General features: G+C 35.0%; 1 long non-coding RNA gene across 2 annotated transcripts; it reads right to left on the reverse strand.

Annotated features, from left to right (window-relative positions):
- Positions 1 to 10290: 10290 nt before the first annotated feature.
- On the reverse strand, positions 10291 to 14435 carry LOC148102148 (uncharacterized). 2 transcript variants are annotated; one of them, XR_015719290.1, is made up of 5 exons: positions 14155 to 14435; positions 13676 to 13739; positions 13149 to 13301; positions 12688 to 12777; positions 10291 to 11803 (listed from the first exon to the last, which is right to left on the reverse strand). It is a non-coding gene; the product is annotated as an uncharacterized LOC148102148 (long non-coding RNA). The 2 variants fall into 2 exon arrangements; XR_015719289.1 differs by lacking the exon at positions 14155 to 14435 and having other exon boundaries at positions 13676 to 14136.
- Between the last annotated feature and the right edge of the window lie 1992 nt (positions 14436 to 16427).

The raw sequence follows: 16427 nt of genomic DNA on the forward strand, positions 1-16427 counted from the left end.
AGCTAAGGATGATTTCTTAATTTAATTTTTATTTTACAAAAATGTATTAGCACAAACAAAACCATGGAATTAAAAAAAAAAATTATCCCATTCATAAAGGATATTCAAAACAGTTGAAATATGAAGGACGGTGCTTTTTTACTCTCTGCTACTTACATGAATAAAAAAATTAACTTGTGTAGATAAACTCTGTGACCTGTTATGTTATGTTGTCACATTCATGCTCTCTACACAGCTTTCAAAACCTTTTTTCCTTATTTTGGTGATAACACTAAGTGACAAAGCTACTGCAGTTTGGTATTTCACCTCAAGGATGGTGACCTTCCACACAGAGGGAGAAAAACGTGATTACAGCTGAGCTGAATAAATTAATGGCGATCTATTTTACAGCATAAAATTAGAATTCAAGCACCAGTATAATTATTCTGAGAGGCAGAAACACACACACACACACACACACACACACACACACACACACACACAGAGGGAGAGAGAGCATTGCAGAAAACAATGTGTTTCCTTTGTAATTTTTGTTTTTTTATTGGTGTATATGTCACATAGGATAACTTCAACTAAGCTAAAAAATACATTTTGTCTTGAAATGCTGTACCACAGATACAAAATTACTGTTTTATCAGTGTATAAACAAAACATACTAGATGGTTCAACAATATCATATTTACCCAGCTCTCATCTGAAAGTCCTTTCTGACTGTTGTAGCAAGAGGCAGAAATAAAATAAGGGCCACAGGAAGAAGTTATGCTCACGACACTTATGGATGTAATAAGGTTTATGGGGCATCATACTTGATGTAAGAACAAAATGAAAGGACTTGTTTCTACGCAATGTCCCCTTTGAAAGTGATAACAACTGGACGATATTTTATAATCAATCTTCAGCTGGCAACTGAATTTGATTTGCTTTTGTCAGAGTCCAAAACATTTTGGGTTTTTTTTTCCATATAACAGTATTAATCATTTTATGGTTTTTCAAAAATGGCAATGTCAAGTTAATCATTGTCAGTCACGTTAGTTCATCCTGTATTCCTACTGATTGATCAGCATATGGAGCAGCAGTCAAACTCTAAGACAAGTTTGACAAGTTCGGTCCTAGTGTTAGTATTTGGTAGATGCCAATGTTTTTCAGAGTGTTAGTCAGAGTAACACTATAGTAAATAACCCTCTAAAGTCAATGGACACTCCGGCGCATCCAAATAACATAACCTATTTAAGATTATGTAGCAGCAGGGTGCACCATTGAATTTCTGTTTCATCTTGTGTCAAAAGTGTGGACATACCAGTTTTTGAATTCCGTTGATAGGCCAAGTAAAAGCAGAGATATGATTAAAACAAAGCCATGCCCTTTTATGAATACTGTCATCATATAATACAGGAAGAAATGGTAAAAACAGGATTTTCTAAGGATAGAATATTATTTCTTCTCGCAAGCTTATATTGAACAGAATATTACTATTACTACTACTACTACTATTACTACTACTACTACTACTACTACTACTACTAATAATAATAATAATACTTCCAAGCAGCTGTACATACAATTTAGCATTTTCTCTAGCAATTTGTCCTATCTTTTTGCATTTGTAGCATACTCGATAAGTATCGCTGCTGTCATATTTTTTTCCACACAATGTGAAAAGGTCTGGATTATGTACACTACGAATCTTTGTATGAATGGAATTTGTAGGTACCCAGCCATGATTGCTGGGCTATAAAAATATACGTTAAAAATTCAAATGTGTAAGTAGACTTACTTGCAAATTTTATAGAAGATCATCAAACACAAGGTTTAAGAGTCCTGTTTCAAAACTCTAAATCAATGGTAAGGCTTAAAAAAATAAAACTGCCTTAAAAGTGCTTGCAACCAGAAGGAAAAAAAAGCAAAAAAAAAAAAAAAAAAGCAATAATGTTAATAAGTATCTATATTTCTTATTGATCATCATAGAAATATATTTTAAAAACTTTAGACTTTACTGACATCAGCATAGTAAAGCCTGAGGGATTTTCAGGGTATGGTGAAGTAATTTTAACCAGGGTTAAACCTGAAGAAGCCCTACTTCTGATTAGAGGATTCAGCCACACCTGTTTCCATCTTTGCCATGTTCTCTCCTTGTTAGTCTAAATTAGTTTTTAGAGACAGACTGTTGTTTATTTTTGATTGGTTTTCTCCTGTTTGTGTTATATCCTGATTACATTTTTATGTGTTTCTTCTGATCAGGTTATCTTGGTTATACTTCAGTAGAAAGGGTCAGTTAGTTAGCCCTCTTTATGCACTTAGAGGCATAAGGCATTGGCAACCTGCCTCCATCTGGCCCTCTGCTGCGCTACATTTTGGGCATCCTTGATCCCTGTTTTCTGCCTCATCCGACACAACTCACTGATATGTTGCTTTTCCCAGATGATGTCCATCTTAGAGCTGCCTTTGGTATGCAGTTCTGGTATATTCTGATCACATGCCCAAGCCAATTTATCCACTGGCATTTGATCTTTTACTATGCTCAAGCAAAAAAGAGAATAGGTTTGACATTGCTGTTTAACAGTCTGACCTTTGTTCGCATGGTGTATTGCTTTGATTGGGTTGGAGTCTTGCAAATGTAACACTTTTACAACCCTTCTCCTTTTTCCTTGTCTTTGCTCACAGTGCTGCTAAGCTAGGTAAAGACCTTGACAAAGTTGAATGAATCACTGTTTACTGTAATGGGTGTATCTGGATTGGCATTTATGCATATCACATTGGTTTTGGAGGTGCTGATGTTAAGACACATTTGCTTAACAAAGGTGTTCAGCCTATGCCGCTGGATTTTTCAGCCATTCGGTTCCAAATATTATAAACACTGGCAACCAAAAAGATTGATGAAATGATACATCTCTTTCATATACTACAGTAAACCATGGTTTCCATCAACTATTACACTGCACTCACTGGGAGGAACTCCATTTTATGAGAAGATATTCTCTAGGGTCATTTTGCAAACAAATATCAAATACTTTCTGAAGGTCAATGCATTTGATGAACAACATGGTGCTTCTCTCAATGCAGGGTTTGAAGTTAAAACATTTTCTGATAAGCCTGTATTTTAATAATTTTCATTCAGCAAGCTGCTGATCTTTTGATACTATTAAATAATATCAATGTTTTGAACATAGTTGACATTTCACTTTCAAAGTTGGAGCTTTGGTTTGGGCCTTGGATCTTTTGTACCTCTGACTTCCTGAGTAGTCATGTAGTCATTCTTCCTGTTGGTTCAGTGAAATTTACCACAGTTCAGTAGAAGAGGCACACTGTAAACCGTGAAGAAGTTAGCAGAGCTTAAAATTAAGGCAACTTAAGTTTTTTAAGTTGATGAACTTAAAAGTTGGAGCTTATCAGAAATCCAATATTTTGTATTACATTTGACATGAAACGTTTAACTAAAATAAAAGTAAAATCTTAAATTTAATTAAATTAAAAGATATTTAGTAACTAGTAGTTAAAGTTTTTTTTATTTTACTTTTGGCTCCCATGTGAATAAACTGACATAAATTAAAACGAATGAGTATAACGGAGTCATTTTTTCAGTCTAGAAAAACTCAATATTTAGTGTTTAATTTTTCAATCTTTTTTAATTAAAAAATAATCAAATTTCAATGTTGAAAACTCAAAAAAATGTCACACAAAACATGAAAAAATTAAGGCAACCAGTTGCCTCAAATGCATTGAGTACTGTTAAATTGAAAAGCTTAAGTACATTTCTTCAATTAAACAGTATTTTCTTGGCCTCCACTAATATCACACTGTGCTGTTAATATATAAGAAATATTAAAATGAATCATCTTAAAAAGAATATCAAATGCTAATAGCAGATTAGATTAATTAGAATGTAAACTGCTGAACTAGTTGTTTTATGAACAAACTGCATATTGGTAAAAACAGATGATCCGTGTTCTAGACAGTAATCAGTTCTGAGGTCAACGAACCCAAGTGAGAAATAGAGAGGCAAGGCTGAGATGGTCTGAATATGTGTAGTGGATAGAGTGGACAGTGGAAAGAGTGGACGAAAGATGTTGAAGACTGAGCTGTAAGGCAGGAGAGAAAAAAAGATGAAAGAAAAAAAAAAACCTAAAACTAGGTGGTTAATGCTAGAATTCAAAATCTCAGTTTGAGGTTCATGTTAAATTACTTTCCATTGTGGAAATTTAAATTTCAGCCAAAGGTTTTTGCTGGCTTACCTGTATTGGGAAAGCCTTTAAGGAAGCTGTTTAGTTTGGTGTGGAACATGTTGGGCATGCACTGTTTGAACCCTTTTGAAGGTTGGATCCCTGAGTACACCTGCATTGTAAAAGCAAAAGTACTTAGTCAGTTCAAATTTAATTGAACTATGATGAAGTGATAGTTATGGCTCCTATGAAAAACAATTTGTTCCTCTATACACGTGTAAGGGATACTCCAAGTTTTGACCAACCAGCAGCGTAGTTATGGTGAGAACAGAATGACTGAAGTGGTTGGCACATCTGGTAATATTAGATATTGTTGCAAGAACTAGAATTCTGACTTTCAAATATCTAATGTGAAGTTACATGGTCACATGACTAAAGGTAAACTTCTCTTTTTGTTTACCAGTTCATGTCAATTACTCTGGCCTTTTACGTCAGTTCTGAAATCTTCATTAACTTCATCCCCTTAAATTTGACACAGTCATAATGTCTGTGTACAATAGAGAGCATTGTATCAAAAGAAGGAAAAGAAATCAAATACCTCAGAATAATACATTAGTTTAAAAACTAAAGTATGTCTCAGCTACCATAGTGAACTCAGTCAGTTAGCCCTGTGAAGTAGCTGTATTAGTTTATTAGTTGTTAGCCTATTAACAAATGGTGTCCCTTAATTTCACTAAAATTGATTTGAAAAAAAAAGAGAAAATTAGAATACTTACTGTGATACAAACAGTGTCAACAGTTATGAATGCACAGCCACATTATGGGTGGTAAAATTAAAAATCTAAATAGAGTTGCCAGTTGACTGTAATAACCTTACACAACCTTACAGTTGATGCAATTGTTTAAACTACCCCAGTAAATGTATTCATTATTTTAAGTCATTTTTTAAAATGTTCAATATGTTTAAAGAAGGAATAAAATGAAACCAAAAAACAAAGCAAAAAGACAAAAAACAATAACAAATTTTTAAACTTCGAGCACAATGTTAGTGTGCTTTTGATAAATCATTCAGAAATGTGCCTGGTTAAAATTAGAACTTCTCTTTGCATTTACCAGTTCATGTCACTTACCCAAAAATTACTCCTGGCTTTTTACATCTGATAGAAGACAAGGCCATTTAACTTTTACCCCATTGTCTTTTCTCACAATCTAAATCAGCCCAGCTGTTATATCAGGCTAAAGACTAAGCTTTTATGTTTGGGGTTAAATTGACCCTGAGAATGAAAAACTCCTGTCCACCATATAATGTAAATAAATTAGCAAAATTAAATGATATTTTTAACGTAGCAAGTCCTTAATATCCAAAATAATAGAAGTTGATCAGAAATAATTAGTTGAACTAACTCAAAGGCAAGAAAATGTTAGATGAATTTAAGCTATTAGAGTTAATAGGACTTTTTGAAAATATTAAGTTCACATTACTTAAGATTTTTAAGTACTTTGAGCATTTGGGTTTACAGTGCATAGCAATGCCCTGTTTCTTAAAAGATTTGTGAATAGCCAAATTTTCATCATCATCATCATTATTCATCAATCATAGAATGAAGATGAATAAAGAAGAAACAATGTTCAGATGTCTAGTGAGTTTCACTAAAGAATACCAAAAATATCAGAATATCCAATCTTAACAAGCTCTGAAAATGTTCTTAGACTAGTAGGATAAAGTTTTAGAAAAATGCTTCAGAACATAAAGCAGAAAAAGTAGCCCTTCAGGCCCCAGTTATAGCTGCCTTTTTCAAAAATGATTAAAAGCCTGCATGAGACTCCAGTGTAATTTGTTCTGTGCCTTTGTTGTGCAAGGACAGACATTTAAATTGCAATCAGGAGTAGCTAAAAATACAAACCCAAAAGAAGCAATTCACTCATAAATCTTAGGTTAGTAACTGACTTACTGCACAAAAAAGGTGGGAACAAACAACACTCCTGACATTTGGTCGAGCAGAGCAAAATGCAAAAGATCAAGAGATTGTGAACAGCTTGTCATACATAGCAGCTTGCTGTATGATAACATGAATAGAATTTCATCTCCTGTAAAGAAATATAATCTTTCAAGCTCACAACTTTGCACACCTATAGGAAAGACCGTGACAAGGAAATACAGGATCTGCGTTTCACCATTTGCTTTGTAACAGATTTTAGGAGGAGCCAGTGAGAGACTGCTGGTTGCATATTGTCATCTTGATAATCAAGTGACATTAATTAATGCGAATGCAAAACATGTTTCAACTCTTGGATGTTGAGGGATTACAAGGGCCTTTTGAAGTGGATATGAGATGGCTGGTAAAGTGGCCTATAATGAGTGACACTTAGCCAACCACACACTCACCCTTTCAATTAAAGAAGACAAAACATTTTTTTTTTTTTTTAAATATACTTAGTGGACTTAGTGTGAATGGCACAGAAAAGGTATTATGTAAAGAGTAACTGCAATTACTGATAACTCAAGACAAGACTGGATGATTTGCACTTTGAATTTTGTATTATATAACAACACAAGACACCTTAACAATACAAAGGCAGATGTCATAAAAATTAAGCTTGGCAACAGAGTGTTTTCCTAACAAAACAAAAGAGCAAAACAAGAGTGGAAAGGGCTATACTAAAACGTTGATGTTTTATGATTTTTTCATTACAATATAATGACATCAGCCTTTTCTGGCTTCATTGTAAAATTGTAGGGCATTTTATTAGAAAAAATAACAAGTGATTTCTACAGCTCTCTTCATGTCCTTTCATATATTACTCAAAATGGTTTTATGAAATTCTTTTCAAGGTCAGCTATGACCTTGGGCACCAACAATGAAGGTCAAGATCAAATCCTTAGCCAACCTAGGTACTCGTGTCTCCCAATGCCTAATCTATTGTTGTGAAGTTTGAAGATTATCCATAAAAAAAATGTGGGTTATATAAATTTTTAATGATTTTCTCACTTGGTGTGACCTTGTACCAAGTTTCAAAATTGAAAAAAATAAATATATAAACCGGTTATTGGTATTTATCATCACACAAAATGTGAAAATGATGTAGTGAAAACGCTGGATGCTAGGCTTCTAACAATCAGACAAAAATGAAACCGATCACATACTCCCTCTCTTTTGGGGGAGACCAAAACAAAAAACACAAGACATAAAAAAATTGAGAGGAAGGACTAATCTATTTCAAATACCTTGCAATTATTGCAATGTATAGTGCCTCCTAATTAGGATATTCTCTTATAAGTGTAATTCATCTAATGTCTGTTTTGTGTATCCGATTAAGAGCTTAATGACTAAATCACAACACTGAATGCAGTTTCTAAAGGGTTGTACTTTGCATTGGTTCCATTAGCCTTCTGAAGTTTTGATATTAATTTGCTAGCACTGAAATGTCCTATAATAAATCACATGACTCATTAGAAATTCCATTTAGTCCTAAAAAAACTAAATGCTTAATGCATTATTCAAAAGTGACTAATTATGCTTATATTTCTTATAAGAAAAAAAAGCATAACCAGCTCAGTTCCCTCTCGTATTGTTTAATTTACAACTTGATTATGCCCATTTTTGTCCCCTCCCCTCCCCCCTCCCAAAGATTAGTTAAGTATGTACAGTCTGACCCAACTGTAATTATTATATAGTTAATACAAAATAATTAAAGTCTTGTTATACCAGGATGCAGCAATAGCAACCATCAGTTTCCATGTGGAAGTGACATTTAAAATGGTGTTTAATTGACGTAACAATCAAGCGAAAGAGAAAACTTGCATTTGTTTACACACAAAGGCAGAAATTGGAAAACAGGTACTTATCTGATATAAGTAATACATCATTTCTTGAAGCTCACTTAAGCTTTGGTTTGAAAACATATTCAGCTCAAAAAGTAAATGTGGTTTGCTTTATATACATGTTTAACTACAAGGGAGACTGCAAATTAATGATAGCAGAGGACTTTTAATTCAGATGCAAAAATAAAAGAGGCATACCTTGAAGATAATTTGTCACAGTTAGGCTGAGTAAATGGACACCAGAGCTTTGATAAATTGATTTAATTTATACCACTTTAGTCATGATCTGTTTTTGTCCCCTCAGGACCTACCTGTTACTTGCAGAGATTATGCCACAGGGTATAATTCCACACTTGTCTCCATTCTAGAGCAGCTGAAAGACAATTCACTAGATGAAACTGACTAATTAGCTCTTGGAAAAGCTGAATGGTTAAAAAAAAGAGAAAAAAACAAAAAGTTTTGACAGAAAAAAAAACAGGCTCTCTCACAGCTAGTCAAAGAGCAAATCCATACAAGGATGCTTTTCTGCAGATCTGACTCGGTGCAAGTAATTTCAACCCAGTGATCTAAGCAGCAGGCAAGGCATTTCTATGAGTGTCTGTGCTGAATGATTTCTGAATGATTTATCAAGTAGCGTGTGGCAGTTCAGCAGGGGGTTCGTTCCTGAGTGGAATATATAAAGGGGCTCATCCAGGTTTCTAAAACACTGCGGATGCAGCTCTCTCTTGAATGTCTGGAGTGTCACCTGACTGTTTGAAAGGAAACAATGTGGCACTGCTGGTGAAGGTTGCTTACAACATGAAAGAACAGGGTTACAGGGTTGTGAGCTACAAGGATATACATCTCATAGATTTGTTATTTTTGCCTCTGTCAATTTAACCTCTCCTACAGTTTGGGTAAACAAAATTTCCTGAATCACAGAGTCAGACCTGGAGGCTATACTTTTGAAGAAATTTCATAAGAAGCTGCACTTTAGGCAAATGTTTGTCTATAAGATTTTATATATTCAAACAACTAAGCCTTTTATACAAAACACCAACTAATACTCCCACATATATTGCCTTTGGCATATAAATCAGAGCATGTTAAATGTCAGACACCAGTTTAATATCAAGGATATCAGGAATAGATGTTAATTAAAAGTTACTTGTCACAGTACTTATAAAACTATTCAACAAATGCCATCAAACTCAAATTCAAACATTGTTAATGTTGATACTTTATTCACAATGAGGTAAGACATCTGCCATTATGAACTCCATCATTTCTTTTGCTAATGTTTTAACTCCCCATGTTGATACGTTATATGTTCAAAGTGTGTTAATATCAAGTGTGGGTGTTCACAAAGAAGGAAAAACCCAGAGGGCTTATCATGTGGCTCTCCTCATTAAAAAATACACTTCATCTTGCTTATGCAATAGCTGTTAACTTGGCAAGGCAACATGAAGCAACTCAAACAACTCCCAGTCATCAGACAATTATGCACATTTTCATTCAGTTAAAATGTGTCGGTGAGTGCATTTAAAATAAGAAGGAGGTTTCAAAGAATTCAAAAACCTTTCATCTTGAAACAGGACCAATTTAATTATCCCTCTCAAATGCAGTGTGGCCTGTGAATGTATTCAAAAGTGTTTAAAAGGGTGGTCTTACTAGATCATTTAAATTTTGCTTCCATTGGGTTCAGCTAATAAAACATCAGGGAGAAAAAAGCAGGAAACAAGACAAAAAAAAGACAGAACAGTAAGTCCAGGTGAACTCTGGAATTATCAGGTTTTTTTAGCAGCTAAAAGAATAATACAGTATTTCCATCTGGTCAGAGAGGTAGTACTAATACATTGCATATTGTGCACACATTGTATCTGCAGTTGGAGTGAGAGTTTTGATTTTATTTTTAATTATTTCTTTTAGCTACACTGAAAATAATAACATATATTAAAATGTATATAGATCTTACTGAATAGATTTTTTTAATGGAATTGGGGTACACTGACTGTTTTAGCACCATGGGGAGAGAAATACAGACAGATAATTTTAATGTTTCAGTACCACAGAAAGGCATTGGGACGCAGGTCATTCTGCAATCCACATTACTTTAGCTTCTGTGCAGCTTAATGCCCAAGACAGCATTCATTACAGGATCAAGCCCTTGAAATGGAACGCTTTTTAACAATAACATGGCTTTTCCCAATACATAGCATCCATATTCTACTTGTTCCATAGGTTCAGAAGTCAGATTTTATGCCATCTTCCTATCATACCTATTCATGAACATCAAAACTGGAACAAGTGACAAGATACTTGCTACACTGAAAAAAATATGTTGTTGGATTTACTTAATTCAATGGTGGACATTTGTTGCACACAGATGTTTTGCTTTGGCAGAAACTTAAACAATTGAGTTAAATTAACACAATTTATTCATGTTCAATAAACCTGTGCAATTTGTGTTGATAAAATGTGACTTAAACATGTTTTGATGAAGTAATTTGAGCTCATGGAATATTTCAATCCTTCACAATTTTTTCACTTTATCCCAACACCATTCAATAACTTTTACCCAATACTACTTGGTCACTTAAATACTACATGTTATCTTCAAATTACATTTTGCTATTATATTCTAGTATCAAATACACAATTTTCAAATGGAGGCCTTATAACAGATTGTATTGTTCTTTTCCAAGATGGTTGCTGGCATCCACCAGTAACCTTTAAAAACAAAATGTCTAATTTCACTGCATTGACAGTAGGTAAAGAATTAAACTGACATTACTCCTCCACTGAATCTATATAAATCAACAGTTAAATAATGTCAGTTCTTCCGTGTTCTCTGGAATCAATCACAGCAAAGAAATTAGACTCTTAAAAATGTTACAGGAGAATACAAAACATTCTATTTAAGGCCTCTGACGTCAAGATTCAGTTAAACAGCAATTCTAACTAAACAATTTGAGGTAATGTTAGTTTCCATTAACATTAAATTAGGTTGCTGAATTGGCAAACACCTTCCTATTAACATTACCCATTTTACCCCAATAACTAAAGAAATTAGCACTTGCAGGTCAAAAACTTTATTCAAGAGACTGAAAAATAACATTGATACAGTGACTGTCAAAAATGACAGCAGTGATCATACTGTGACATCCTGGTTCAAAACAGCACACTTAGAAATATTCAACGTTCTTTACTTCAACTGAAAATACCATTTCACACGACCCATATGGGATATTTAGACTGTATAACTGTTCACACTACATCTCTTCACTAGTAAAAGAAAGAAAAAATACAAAGAGAAATTTAAAAATGCTGCCAAACAGACAAACAGAGAACTTGTACAGAGCAAAAGGAAAAACAAACAACAAAAAAAAAAACGGCTCGTCCTCATGGCAGTTGCAGAGTATATAAAAATGAACCCTGCGATCTGTTCCTGGAATTGAGCTTCAAAAATGCAGCAGAACAAGTGTGAGATTTAAATGTCCTCTCACCTAGAGCTGATCATGCATGCATAACAGTGAGCTTTCCTTGCAGGAGCAGTTTTGTCTTAGTTGTGAGCTTTTCTTGAGAGCTGAGTTGCATCCAACTCCATTACCACCCTTTGAATCACCTCAAAAGTGTAGCAGAGCTGTGATGGGTAACTCATAGTGAAGGAATAAAAAAGGTCCAAACAGCATGGCTACTGCAAAGGTCACGTTATCCAGATCTTGAAGAACTACTATACCCTCGATGATGATGCCAACATCAGAAAAGTCATTGCCTGGCGTATCCTCTGGAGACAGATGTTCATTGTGGTTTTCTCAATCTGTGCAGTGGCCTCAGTCAACTCCTGGTTAAACACAAAACATTTTTTTAAGATTCCTTTTTAAACTCATCTCTTTCGAATCTACCAGTTCTAATGTTAGAGTAATTTAAACCAATGAAAGCAACATAGTAAATAGCTATAGCCAAAGAGTGGCCTGCCATGCTGTCATTCATGGTCTAACAGAGTTTCTAAGAGAGAGTGAAAAACATAATAATTTCAAATGCTTTACATTAGTTTTTGTTAGAAATGGTAAATGGACTGATTCTTATATAGCGCTTTTCTACTCTCCCGGAGCACTCAAAGCGCTCTATACAACATGCCACATTCACCCAATCACACCCATTCTCACAAGCACTTTATCTATACTTAGTGCTTTCTAACTACATTCACACACATTCATACTCCGATGGACACAGCAACTTGGGGTTAGTATCTTGCCCAAGGATATTTGACATACAAACTGGAGGAGCCAAGGATCGAACCACCAACCTTCCGAGCAGTAGGTGACCTGCTCTACCTCCTGAGCTACAGCCACCCCGGCCCATCAGAAATCCAGGTTATGTCACTCAGAAGATGTTAGAATTTAGACTTTCAGCCCCACAATTTGGTTAGCTGTTGGTCAGTTGGTCTTTTTTTTTTTTCAAACAAAAGCTAATGTAAATATTGGTGGGATTTTCCTTTGTTCACTAGAATGACAAATTTAAAGTTTTTTCACACTGATGTGACCCCTAATACAGGGGTGGGGGTGGGGCCTCAAGGGCCGGCAGCCGAGTTCACTACCAGGCCTCATGTGAACTTCAAATTATTAAAGAGAACTACTGGTCCTAACCAGTCCAATGAGGATCAAGTGGATAACTAAATGCATTTTTAAATGTTGCAAAGCCAAAATCTACTCATAAAACACTTACCATGAACTCCTGCACCAAGATGTTGCAATTGTCTTTCACACAGATGCGGAGCACTTTGATGAGGGACTCCCTTTGAGCATTAATGTCATCCTAAAGTATTATAACAAAGAAAACAGAGATTTGTGAACTTTTCAGTAGCACAGAAGAAAATGATCCCAGACAAAAACTCTTGACTTTTTAAACCAGTCAACATGCAACACCAGCATCTACAAAGCAATATCAAAAATTCCTGTTTGACATCAACTTTATGGATATATAGTTTCCAGAACATATATTTTTAAAAAAAGATAAATTTTTCTCAGTGGGCAAGTAAATGCATGATGAAAATTATGGCATCCTTTCAGTGGAATCAGTACTCACAGGTAATAGTTGACTGTTTCAATGGATGCAGCATAAAATTATTTTACTGACCTAATGCAATACATATACACTTTGTAGTTAAAGAATTTTAAAGTTCTTACTGTCATCATGGCAGCTACATCCTTTAGCTTTGTGCCCTGTTCCCCCGATCACTTTGCAAACACTTTCAGCAGACTGTCAGAGAGAAACTCAGCTCCGTCAGAAACCTTGACTGTAAAGGCATGTTTGGGATGCACTGGAATGCTGCATTTTATCTGAAATGACATAAAATTATTTTTGAAATAACAGCAGGCACTGTGCTTGGTTAATCAGTAATGTTTTGTTGAATAAAAACTGTGTTTCCAGATCTTATGGGATTAAAAAAATCCAAAGATGTTTGTTTCTGATTTGCAACCCAACAACCCACAAGTTACAACCTCATTTTAGTTCAAGTGTGCATTAATGTGAGTCCAGTAATCACCTTTCTGACAATACATACAGGTATAAGTTAAACCTATGGCAGATTTTGGATTTCTCAGTTGTATTAATAGGGTGGTCTATTGGTGTATGCATGCACCTAATAATTATACAAAACCTATTATAATTAAGTTACAGAAACCTTAAGCGAAAATAGAATATACTTTCTTACCATAACACCTTGAACCCACAATCCATCAGCTGACTCCTGGTGAAATGCAGAATAGAGGTCGTCTCTCAATGTGCAGCAAAAAAAAACAGAAACAAAAGGACAGCAGGTGAGGGCAGGAGGGGTAGGGATGTAAGCTAGCATAATGCCGCTAATGATATTAGCTAAAGCTGTTCAATGTCCAAAATCTCACTAACACCACGGTGCAGTAAATACACAATGTAACTGAAGAGTCAGTTGGCAAATCTATTCACACAGAAAACCAAATTATGTTATGAGTGCCTCATAATTAGGTTTAATGTGATATTACGGCTCTTGTGCCAAAGACAAATTCAAATGAAAAAGCGCCAATTCTTTGACAACAGATAAAACAGCAAATAAGCTAACGGGTCTTTTTTAGCATGTTACATTGCGACACTCTAGACGTTTAACTACATTTGGCTGAAATATGGTAAATATTAATTCAAAAAATCAAGACATACCAAAAACGTAGAGTTGGCTGCTCGACTTGACTGAGATGGATGCCTTTTTTGAACCACGATCCAAAGCCCGCGAGATGAAATCACGCGTGGTTTCACGAGATTTAATGTTGCTATTTTATTGACTTACTTCACCTGAACATGATATGAACAATTTAATACACCCTTTCTGCATATCATGTAGTTTTTACACTATATGGTTACATTTATCTTTAAAACATGAGGCAATTGTGTTAAATACATGCAAGATGCTTACATAAATCCAAGAGATGGCCAGTGCCTTTTTTTCAGTGTACTTTAAAGTAACCACTTGAGTGCTCTGAGCTTATAACTCCTAGGTGCCATAACTCTGCAAGCTCCAGAGTTAATAAGAACTGCAACGTAAAACAGAAGTTGAACCCTCTAGAAATTCAAGACTCTAGGGAAAGCACTCCAGGGCAGCCTGCTTCCCTCTGCAGTACCAGCTCTAGGGAGTTTCAAGTTCAGACTGTTCTGAACATACACAGATGACCTGCTGTGAATGAAAAAGCTGTAGCCACCTCAAAAACTCAAAAGAAGTAGTTCGGTGTGCAGTCACACCAAAATTATTCTCCAAATGTTCCATAAAAAATGGGGAGTCAAAGTCATGGTGCAAATAATGCCAAAGAGGAGACATTTATGAATTAATAAGTAAAGGTATCCATGTTGTGTATATATAAACAACATGGATGTCACAGTATTACATCTAATGAAATCTTTTAAACTGTGAGGACCACCTAACTATATGAAATACTGGAAAAATTGTGAGCAATGTCAAGTAATACACATGTTCAACTTGTGTGGCTTAATAAATTGTATTCCATTAAAATTACAAATCAGTACAATGAATTGTGACAGTTCAACCATATGCTATTGTCTGAATTGCAATAGGTTATACTAGATCACTGAACAAGGTAATTTATCTGAGTTAGAATAATTTACAAAGCAGCTGCAATATAAATCAGGTATTGTTAGCTCAGTCCTAAAAAGTTAGCACAGGCAAACAGACTAATTTGAATGCTATAACACAAAATATCTGATTTCCAAAATAAATTCTGTTATGTTTTTATGCTTGTTATGTTTGTTTTGTTACTACTTTTATGTGTTAAGATATAGATGTTTATTTCATTTCCAGCATGCTGCCATGTTGGAAGTCTGCTATGGTTGAGTAGCTATAACATGCACGTAACAATTACTCAATTCTTATTATGTTTGCTACTTGCTTTTGCCATAGATGCTTGATTTCATGAGTCACTTGTGTGCACATGCTCTCTGCCATTTCATGCTGGGCAGGTAATGTGAGGCACTGTCAGTTTGTCTGAGTTTATTTGTATCTTGGAAACAGCTGTCTACAGTTTTATGTGAGGGGGCTGGTGTGATCCTTTGGGAAGCAGCCATGTATTGAATACAAACCCGTGATGAAAAAGAATGAGCTAAAAGCAGCTTAAACTCTTAAAAGAGCTGCATAGTTGAGTGCTAACTCTAAGTGGGTTTAGCATGATGAGTTAGGCTTAACACATACACATTCATGAATTAAAGTTATAGCCGAATTATGCAAAATGAACCTCATGTAGGCGTAACTAGACTGTAACTGATATTATCCTAGAAAAATTGAAAATAATCTTGAGTAAGTGAGTTCCTCTCACCTTTCTGACCCATATTTTCATGTTACTTACCTTGCTATTAGTCCTGTTAGAATCACACAGTAGAGCTGCCAAAAGCGATATAATATACAGCCACCCCTGGGATTTACAAAGAAATTTTCACAGTAATAATAAACATTGCCCTAATTCCAGTCTTCATCATTTTACTTTGGAAGAAAAACGATGAAGACATTAGTGACTACACAAATCTTGTTCATGCAATATTTCAGCAAAGCTGACCCTTATCTGCACACCCCACACCACACAAGTATGGAGGAGAGCCACGCACAGGCAGAGCATAAGTGCTACCACTGCACCACTAAGAAAGTGAGAAATGAAAAATAGAAGGAAAAGTCAAATCATAACAGTCATTAGTTCTAAAAAAATCTATGAACTATTTTTCCAAGGATGAGAAGGTGTAGCTTCCGTGCGGTCCCCAGAGGATCTCTAAGCACACACAAGCGCTGCAAACAAACATCAATAAACCTGATCATGAAAAATAATATTGCTACCATGTAGCATTTATAGACTAGGAAAAACAAGAATAATTTAAAGCAGCCAGTAAAACAAGGTCAGCAATAACAAATGCACCTGAGACAAGTAAACCTGGCACAC

The sequence above is a fragment of the Neolamprologus brichardi genome, chromosome 7 (genome assembly GCF_056152115.1).
Source record: "Neolamprologus brichardi isolate AB-2024 chromosome 7, ASM5615211v1, whole genome shotgun sequence".
NCBI lineage: Eukaryota > Metazoa > Chordata > Actinopteri > Cichliformes > Cichlidae > Neolamprologus > Neolamprologus brichardi.